The sequence below is a fragment of the Euleptes europaea genome, chromosome 13 (assembly GCF_029931775.1).
Source record: "Euleptes europaea isolate rEulEur1 chromosome 13, rEulEur1.hap1, whole genome shotgun sequence".
NCBI lineage: Eukaryota > Metazoa > Chordata > Lepidosauria > Squamata > Sphaerodactylidae > Euleptes > Euleptes europaea.
Window position 1 is genome coordinate 5,190,581 of NC_079324.1, and position 9,985 is coordinate 5,200,565.

Here is a 9,985-nt window from a genome sequence, read left to right on the forward strand (position 1 = left end):
TATCCCTATCCCTATCCCTATCCCTATCCCTATCCCTATCCCTATCCCTATCCCTATCCCTATCCCTATCCCTATCCCTATCCCTATCCCTATCCCTATCCCTATCCCTATCCCTAACCCTTACCCAACCCTAACCCTAACCCTAAACTTAACCCTAAACCCTAAACCCTAACCCTAACCCAACCCTAACTTTAACCCTAACAATTTCCAAAACCTAACCCTAAGGCTTACTCAACCCTAACCCTAACCCTAACCCTAACCCTAACCCTAACCCTAACCCTAACCCTAACCCTAACCCTAACCCTAACCCTAACCCTAACCCTAACCCTAACCCTATCCCTAACCCTATCCCTAACCCTAATGCTTACCCAACCCTAACCCTAACCCTAGCCCTTACCCTAATTCAACCCTAACCCTAACCCTAAACTTAACCCTATACCCTAACCCTAACCCTAACCCTAACCCTAACCCTAATTCAACCCCAAACCTAACCCTAACCTTAACTTTAAACCCTAACCCTCACCCTCACCCTAACCCTAACCCTATCCCTATCCCTAACCCTAATGCTTACCCAACCCTAACCCTAACCCTAGCCCTTACCCTAATTCAACCCTAACCCTAACCCTAAACTTAACCCTATACCCTAACCCTAACCCTAACCCTAACCCTAACCCTAATTAAACCCCAAACCTAACCCTAACCTTAACCCTAAACCCTAACCCTAATTCAACCCTAATCCAAACCATAACCCTAACCCTAACCATAACCCTAATGCTTAAGCAACCCTTACCCTAACCCTAACCCTAACCCTAACAGTAACCCTAACCCTAACCCTAACCCTAACCCTAACCCGAATCCTAATCTAACCATAACCCTAACCCTAATTCAAAACTAACCCTAACCCTAACCTTAACCCTAAACCCTAACCCTAACCCTAATTCAACCCTAATCCAAACCTTAACCCTAACCCTAACCGTAGCCCTAATGCTTAAGCAACCCTAACCCTAACCCTAACCCTAACCCTAACCCTAACCCTAACCCTAACCCTAACCGTAACCCTAAACCCTAACCCTAACCCTAACCCTAACCCTAACCCTAACCCTAACCTTCACCCTATCCCTAACCCTAACCCTAAACTAACCCTAACCCTAACCTGAACACTAACCCAACCCTAACCCTAAACCTAACATTAACTTTAACCCTAATGCTTATCCAACCCTAACCCTAACCCTAACCCTAACCCTAACCCTAACCTTAACAGAAACCCTAACCGTTACCCTAATGCTTACCCAACCCTAACCCTAACCCTAACCCTAACCCTAACCCAACACTAACCCTAACCCTAACCCTAACCCTAACCCTAACCCTAACCCTAACCCTAACCCTAACCTTAACAGAAACCCTAACCGTTACCCTAATGCTTACCCAACCCTAACCCTAACACTAACCCTAACCTTAACCCTAACCCTAACCCTAACCCTAACCCTAACCCTAACCCTAACCCTAACCCTAACCCTAACCCTAACCCTAACCCTAAACCTAACCCTAACCCAACCCTTACCCTAACCCTAACTTTACCCCTATTGCTTTTCCAACCCTAACCCTAACCCTAATTAAACCCTAACCCTAACCTTATAACCCGAACCCTAACCGTAACCCTAATGCTTACCCAACCCTAACCCTAACCCTAACCTTAACCCAAACCCAACCCTAACCCTAACCCTAACCCTAACCCTAACCCTAACCCTAACCCTAACCCTAACCCTAACCCTAACCCTAACCCTAATCCTAACCCTAACCCTAACCCTAACCCTAACCCTACCCCTAAACCCAAACCCTAACCCTAACCCAAACCCTAACCCTAATCCTAACCCTAACCCTAACCCTTACCCTAACCTTAACCCAACCCGAACCCGAAACCTAACCTTACTGTAACCCTAACCGTAACCCTAATGCTTACCCAACCCTAACCCTAACCCTAACCCTAACCCTAAACCTAAAACTAACCCTAACCTTAACCCTAAACACTAACCCAACCCTACCTTTAACCCTAACCCTAACCCTAACCCTATCCCTATCCCTATCCCTATCCCTATCCCTATCCCTATCCCTATCCCTATCCCTATCCCTATCCCTATCCCTATCCCTATCCCTATCCCTATCCCTATCCCTATCCCTATCCCTATCCCTATCCCTAACCCTTACCCAACCCTAACCCTAACCCTAAACTTAACCCTAAACCCTAAACCCTAACCCTAACCCAACCCTAACTTTAACCCTAACAATTTCCAAAACCTAACCCTAAGGCTTACTCAACCCTAACCCTAACCCTAACCCTAACCCTAACCCTAACCCTAACCCTAACCCTAACCCTAACCCTAACCCTAACCCTAACCCTAACCCTATCCCTAACCCTATCCCTAACCCTAATGCTTACCCAACCCTAACCCTAACCCTAGCCCTTACCCTAATTCAACCCTAACCCTAACCCTAAACTTAACCCTATACCCTAACCCTAACCCTAACCCTAACCCTAACCCTAATTCAACCCCAAACCTAACCCTAACCTTAACTTTAAACCCTAACCCTCACCCTAACCCTAACCCTAACCCTATCCCTATCCCTAACCCTAATGCTTACCCAACCCTAACCCTAACCCTAGCCCTTACCCTAATTCAACCCTAACCCTAACCCTAAACTTAACCCTATACCCTAACCCTAACCCTAACCCTAACCCTAACCCTAATTAAACCCCAAACCTAACCCTAACCTTAACCCTAAACCCTAACCCTAATTCAACCCTAATCCAAACCATAACCCTAACCCTAACCATAACCCTAATGCTTAAGCAACCCTTACCCTAACCCTAACCCTAACCCTAACCCTAACCTTAACCCTAACCCTAACCCTAACCATAACCATAACCCTAACCCTAACACTAAACCCTAACCCTAACCCTAACCCTAACCCTAACCCTAACCCTAAACTAACCCTAACCCTAACACTAACCCAACCCTAACCCTAACCCTAACATTAACTTTAACCCTAATGCTTATCCAACCCTAAGCCTAACGCTAACCTTAACCCTAACCTTAACAGAAACCCTAACCGTTACCCTAATGCTTACCCAACCCTAACCCTAACCCTAACCCTAACCCTAACCCAACCCTAACCCTAACCCTAACCCTAACCCTAACCCTAACCCTAACCCTAACCCTAACCCTAACCTTAACAGAAACCCTAACCGTTACCCTAATGCTTACCCAACCCTAACCCTAACACTAACCCTAACCTTAACCCTAACCCAACCCTAACCCTAACCCTAACCCTAACCCTAACCCTAACCCTAACCCTAACCCTAACCCTAACCCTAACCCAACCCTAACCCTAACCCTAACTTTACCCCTATTGCTTTTCCAACCCTAACCCTAACCCTAACCCTAATTCAACCCGAACCCTAACCTTATAACCCGAACACTAACCGTAACCCTAATGCTTACCCAACCCTAACCCTAACCTTAACCCAAACCCAACCCTAACCCTAACCCTAACCCTAACCCTAACCCTAACCCTAACCCTAACCCTAACCCTAACCCTAACCCTAACCCTAACCATTACTCTAACCCTAACCTTAACCCAAAACCCTAACCCTAACCCGAACCCGAAACCTAACCCTAACCCTAACCCTAACCCTAACCCTAACCCTAACCCTTACCCTAACCTTAACCCAACCCGAACCCGAACCTTAACCCTAACTGTAACCCTAACCATAACCCTAATGCTTACCCAACCCTAACCCTAACCCTAACCCTAACCCTAAACCTAAAACTAACCCTAACCTTAACCCTAACCCTAAACCCTAACCCAACCCTACCTTTAACCCTAACCCAAACCCTAACCCTAACCCTAACCCTAACCCTAACCCTATCCCTATCCCTACCCCTATCCCTATCCCTATCCCTATCCCTATCCCTATCCCTATCCCTATCCCTATCCCTATCCCTATCCCTATCCCTATCCCTATCCCTAACCCTTACCCAACCCTAACCCTAACCCTAAACTTAACCCTAAACCCTAAACCCTAAACCCTAACCCTAACCCAACCCTAACTTTAACCCTAACAATTTCCAAAACCTAATCCTAAGGCTTACCCAACCCTAACCCTAACCCTAACCCTAACCCTAACCCTAACCCTAACCCTAACGCTAACCCTAACCCTAACCCTAACCCTAACCCTAACCCTAACCCTAACTCTAACCCTAACCCAACCCTAACCCTAACCCTAACTTTACCCCTATTGCTTTTCCAACCCTAACCCTAACCCTAACCCTAATTCAACCCGAACCCTAACCTTATAACCCGAACACTAACCGTAACCCTAATGCTTACCCAACCCTAACCCTAACCTTAACCCAAACCCAACCCTAACCCTAACCCTAACCCTAACCCTAAACCTAACGCTAACCCTAACCCTAACCCTAACCCTAACCCTAACCCTAACCCTAACCCTAACCCTAACCCTAACCCTAACCATTACTCTAACCCTAACCTTAACCCAAAACCCTAACCCTAACCCGAACCCGAAACCTAACCCTAACCCTAACCCTAACCCTAACCCTAACCCTAACCCTAACCCTAACCCTTACCCTAACCTTAACCCAACCCGAACCCGAACCCTAACCCTAACTGTAACCCTAACCATAACCCTAATGCTTACCCAACCCTAACCCTAACCCTAACCCTAAACCTAAAACTAACCCTAACCTTAACCCTAACCCTAAACCCTAACCCAACCCTACCTTTAACCCTAACCCAAACCCTAACCCTAACCCTAACCCTAACCCTAACCCTAACCCTATCCCTATCCCTACCCCTATCCCTATCCCTATCCCTATCCCTATCCCTATCCCTATCCCTATCCCTATCCCTAACCCTTACCCAACCCTAACCCTAACCCTAAACTTAACCCTAAACCCTAAACCCTAAACCCTAACCCTAACCCAACCCTAACTTTAACCCTAACAATTTCCAAAACCTAATCCTAAGGCTTACCCAACCCTAACCCTAACCCTAACCCTAACCCTAACCCTAACCCTAACGCTAACCCTAACCCTAACCCTAACCCTAACCCTATCCCTAACCCTAATGCTTACCCAACCCTAACCCTAACCCTAGCCCTCACCCTAATTCAACCCTAACCCTAACCCTAAACTTAACCCTATACCCTAACCCTAACCCTAACCCTAACCCTAATTCAACCCCAAACCTAACCCTAACCTTAAATCTAAACCCTAACCCTCACCCTCACCCTCACCCTAACCCTAACCCTAACCCTAACCCTAACCCTAACCCTAACGCTAATTCAACCCTAACCCTAACCTTAACTCTAACCATAACACTAATGCTTACTCAACCCTAACCGTAACCCTATCCCTAACCCTATCCCTAAATCTAACCCAACCCTAACCCTAACCCTAACCCTAACCCTAACCCTAACCCTAACCCTAACCCTAACCCTAACCCTAACCCTAACCCTAACCCTAACCCTAACCCTAAGCCTAAGCCTAAGCCTAAGCCTAACCCTAACCCTAACCCTTACCCAACCCTAACCCTAACCCTTACCCTAACCCTAGCCCTTACCCTAATGCAACCCTAACCCTAACCCTAAACTTAACCCTAAACCCTAACTCTAACCCTAATTCAACCCCAAACCTAACCCTCACAACTCTAAACCCTAACCCTAACCCTAATTCAACCCTAACCCTAACCTTAACCCTAACTGTAACCCTAACCGTAACGCTAATGCTTACCCAACCCTAACCCTAACCGTAACCCTAACCCTAACCTTAACCCTAACCCAACCCTAACCTAACCTTAACCTTAACCCGAACCCGAACCCGAACCCGAACCCGAACCCTAACCCTAACCCTAAACCTAACCCTAACCCTAACCCTAACCCTAATGCTTACCCAACCCTAACCCTAACCCTAACCCTAATGCTTACCCAACCCTAACCCTAACCCTAGCCCTTACCCTAATTCAACCCTAACCCTAACCCTAAACTTAACCCTAAACCCTAACGCTAACCCTAACCAAATTCAACCCCAAACCTACCCGAACCTTAACTCTAAACCCTAACCCTTACCCTAACCCTAACCCAACACTACCTTTAACCCTAACCATAACCCTAACCCTAACCCTAACCCTAAACACTTACCCTAACCCTAACCCAAACCTACCTTTAACCCTAACCCTAACCCTAATCCTTACCCAACTCTAACCCTAACCCTAACCCTTACGCTTACCCAACCGTAACCCTAACCCTAACCCTAACCCTAACCCTAACCCTAACCCTAACCCTAACCCTAACCCTAACCCTAACCCTAACCCTAACCCTAACCTAACCATAACCCTAACCCAAATTCAAAACTAACCCTAACCCTAACCTTAACCCTAAACCCTAACCCTAACCCTAATTCAACCCAAACCTTAACCCTAACCCTAACCGTAACCCTAATGCTTAAGCAACCCTAACCCTAACCCTAACCCTAACCCTAACCCTAACCCTTACCCTCACCCTCACCCTCACCCTAACCCTAACCCTAACCCCTAACCCTAACCCAAACCCTAACCCAACCTTTGACCCTAACCCTAACCGTAACCCTAACTAACCCTAACCCTAACCCTAACACTAACCCAACCCTAACCCTAACCCTAACATTAACTTTAACCCTAATGCTTATCCAACCCTAACCCTAACCCTAACCCTAACCTTAACAGAAACCCTAACCGTTACCCTAATGCTTCCCCAACCCTAACCCTAAACCCTAACCCTAACCTTAACCCTAACCCAACCCTAACCCTAACCCTAACCCTAACCCTAACCCTAACCCTAACCCTAACCCTAACCCGAACCCTAAAACTAACCCTAACCCTAACCCTAACCCTAACCCTAACCCTAACCCTAACCCTAACCCTAATTCTAACCCTAACCCTAACCCTAACCCTAACCCTAACCCTAACCCTAACCCTAACCCTAACCCTAACCCAACCCTAACCCTAACCCTAACTTTACCCCTATTGCTTTTCCAACCCTAACCCTAACCCTAACCCTAATTCAACCCTAACCCTAACCTTATAACCCTAACCCTAACCGTAACCCTAATGCTTACCCAACCCTAACCCTAACCCTAACCTTAACCCAAACCCAACCCTAACCCTAACCCTAACCCTAATTAAACCCCAAACCTAACCCTAACCTTAACCCTAAACCCTAACCCTAATTCAACCCTAATCCAAACCATAACCCTAACCCTAACCATAACCCTAATGCTTAAGCAACCCTTACCCTAACCCTAACCCTAACCCTAACCCTAACCCTAACCTTAACCCTAACCCTAACCCTAACAATAACCATAACCCTAACCCTAACACTAAACCCTAACCCTAACCCTAACCCTAACCCTAACCCTAACCCTGAACTAACCCTAACCCTAACACTAACCCAACCCTAACCCTAACCCTAACATTAACTTTAACCCTAATGCTTATCCAACCCTAAGCCTAACGCTAACCTTAACCCTAACCTTAACAGAAACCCTAACCGTTACCCTAATGCTTACCCAACCCTAACCCTAACCCTAACCCTAACCCTAACCCAACCCTAACCCTAACCCTAACCCTAACCCTAACCCTAACCCTAACCCTAACCCTAACCCTAACCTTAACAGAAACCCTAACCGTTACCCTAATGCTTACCCAACCCTAACCCTAACACTAACCCTAACCTTAACCCTAACCCAACCCTAACCCTAACCCTAACCCTAACCCTAACCCTAACCCTAACCCTAACCCTAACCCAACCCTAACCCTAACCCTAACTTTACCCCTATTGCTTTTCCAACCCTAACCCTAACCCTAACCCTAATTCAACCCGAACCCTAACCTTATAACCCGAACACTAACCGTAACCCTAATGCTTACCCAACCCTAACCCTAACCTTAACCCAAACCCAACCCTAACCCTAACCCTAACCCTAACCCTAACCCTAACCCTAACCCTAACGCTAACGCTAACCCTAACCCTAACCCTAACCCTAACCCTAACCCTAACCATTACTCTAACCCTAACCTTAACCCAAAACCCTAACCCTAACCCGAACCCGAAACCTAACCCTAACCCTAACCCTAACCCTAACCCTAACCCTAACCCTAACCCTAACCCTTACCCTAACCTTAACCCAACCCGAACCCGAACCTTAACCCTAACTGTAACCCTAACCATAACCCTAATGCTTACCCAACCCTAACCCTAACCCTAACCCTAACCCTAAACCTAAAACTAACCCTAACCTTAACCCTAACCCTAAACCCTAACCCAACCCTACCTTTAACCCTAACCCAAACCCTAACCCTAACCCTAACCCTAACCCTAACCCTATCCCTATCCCTACCCCTATCCCTATCCCTATCCCTATCCCTATCCCTATCCCTATCCCTATCCCTATCCCTATCCCTAACCCTTACCCAACCCTAACCCTAACCCTAAACTTAACCCTAAACCCTAAACCCTAAACCCTAACCCTAACCCAACCCTAACTTTAACCCTAACAATTTCCAAAACCTAATCCTAAGGCTTACCCAACCCTAACCCTAACCCTAACCCTAACCCTAACCCTAACCCTAACCCTAACGCTAACCCTAACCCTAACCCTAACCCTAACCCTAACCCTAACCCTAACCCTAACTCTAACCCTAACCCAACCCTAACCCTAACCCTAACTTTACCCCTATTGCTTTTCCAACCCTAACCCTAACCCTAACCCTAATTCAACCCGAACCCTAACCTTATAACCCGAACACTAACCGTAACCTTAATGCTTACCCAACCCTAACCCTAACCTTAACCCAAACCCAACCCTAACCCTAACCCTAACCCTAACCCTAACGCTAACCCTAACCCTAACCCTAACCCTAACCCTAACCCTAACCCTAACCATTACTCTAACCCTAACCTTAACCCAAAACCCTAACCCTAACCCGAACCCGAAACCTAACCCTAACCCTAACCCTAACCCTAACCCTTACCCTAACCCTTACCCTAACCTTAACCCAACCCGAACCCGAACCCTAACCCTAACTGTAACCCTAACCACAACCCTAATGCTTACCCAACCCTAACCCTAACCCTAACCCTAACCCTAAACCTAAAACTAACCCTAACCTTAACCCTAACCCTAAACCCTAACCCAACCCTACCTTTAACCCTAACCCAAACCCTAACCCTAACCCTAACCCTAACCCTAACCCTATCCCTACCCCTATCCCTATCCCTATCCCTATCCCTATCCCTATCCCTATCCCTATCCCTATCCCTATCCCTATCCCTATCCCTATCCCTATCCCTATCCCTAACCCTTACCCAACCCTAACCCTAACCCTAAACTTAACCCTAAACCCTAAACCCTAAACCCTAACCCTAACCCAACCCTAACTTTAACCCTAACAATTTCCAAAACCTAATCCTAAGGCTTACCCAACCCTAACCCTAACCCTAACCCTAACCCTAACCCTAACCCTAACCCTAACCCTAACCCTAACCCTAACCCTAACGCTAACCCTAACCCTAACCCTAACCCTAACCCTAACCCTAACCCTATCCCTAACCCTAATGCTTACCCAACCCTAACCCTAACCCTAGCCCTCACCCTAATTCAACCCTAACCCTAACCCTAAACTTAACCCTATACCCTAACCCTAACCCTAACCCTAACCCTAATTCAACCCCAAACCTAACCCTAACCTTAAATCTAAACCCTAACCCTCACCCTCACCCTCACCCTAACCCTAACCCTAACCCTAACCCTAACCCTAACCCTAACGCTAATTCAACCCTAACCCTAACCTTAACTCTAACCATAACACTAATGCTTACTCAACCCTAACCGTAACCCTATCCCTAACCCTATCCCTAAACCTAACCCAA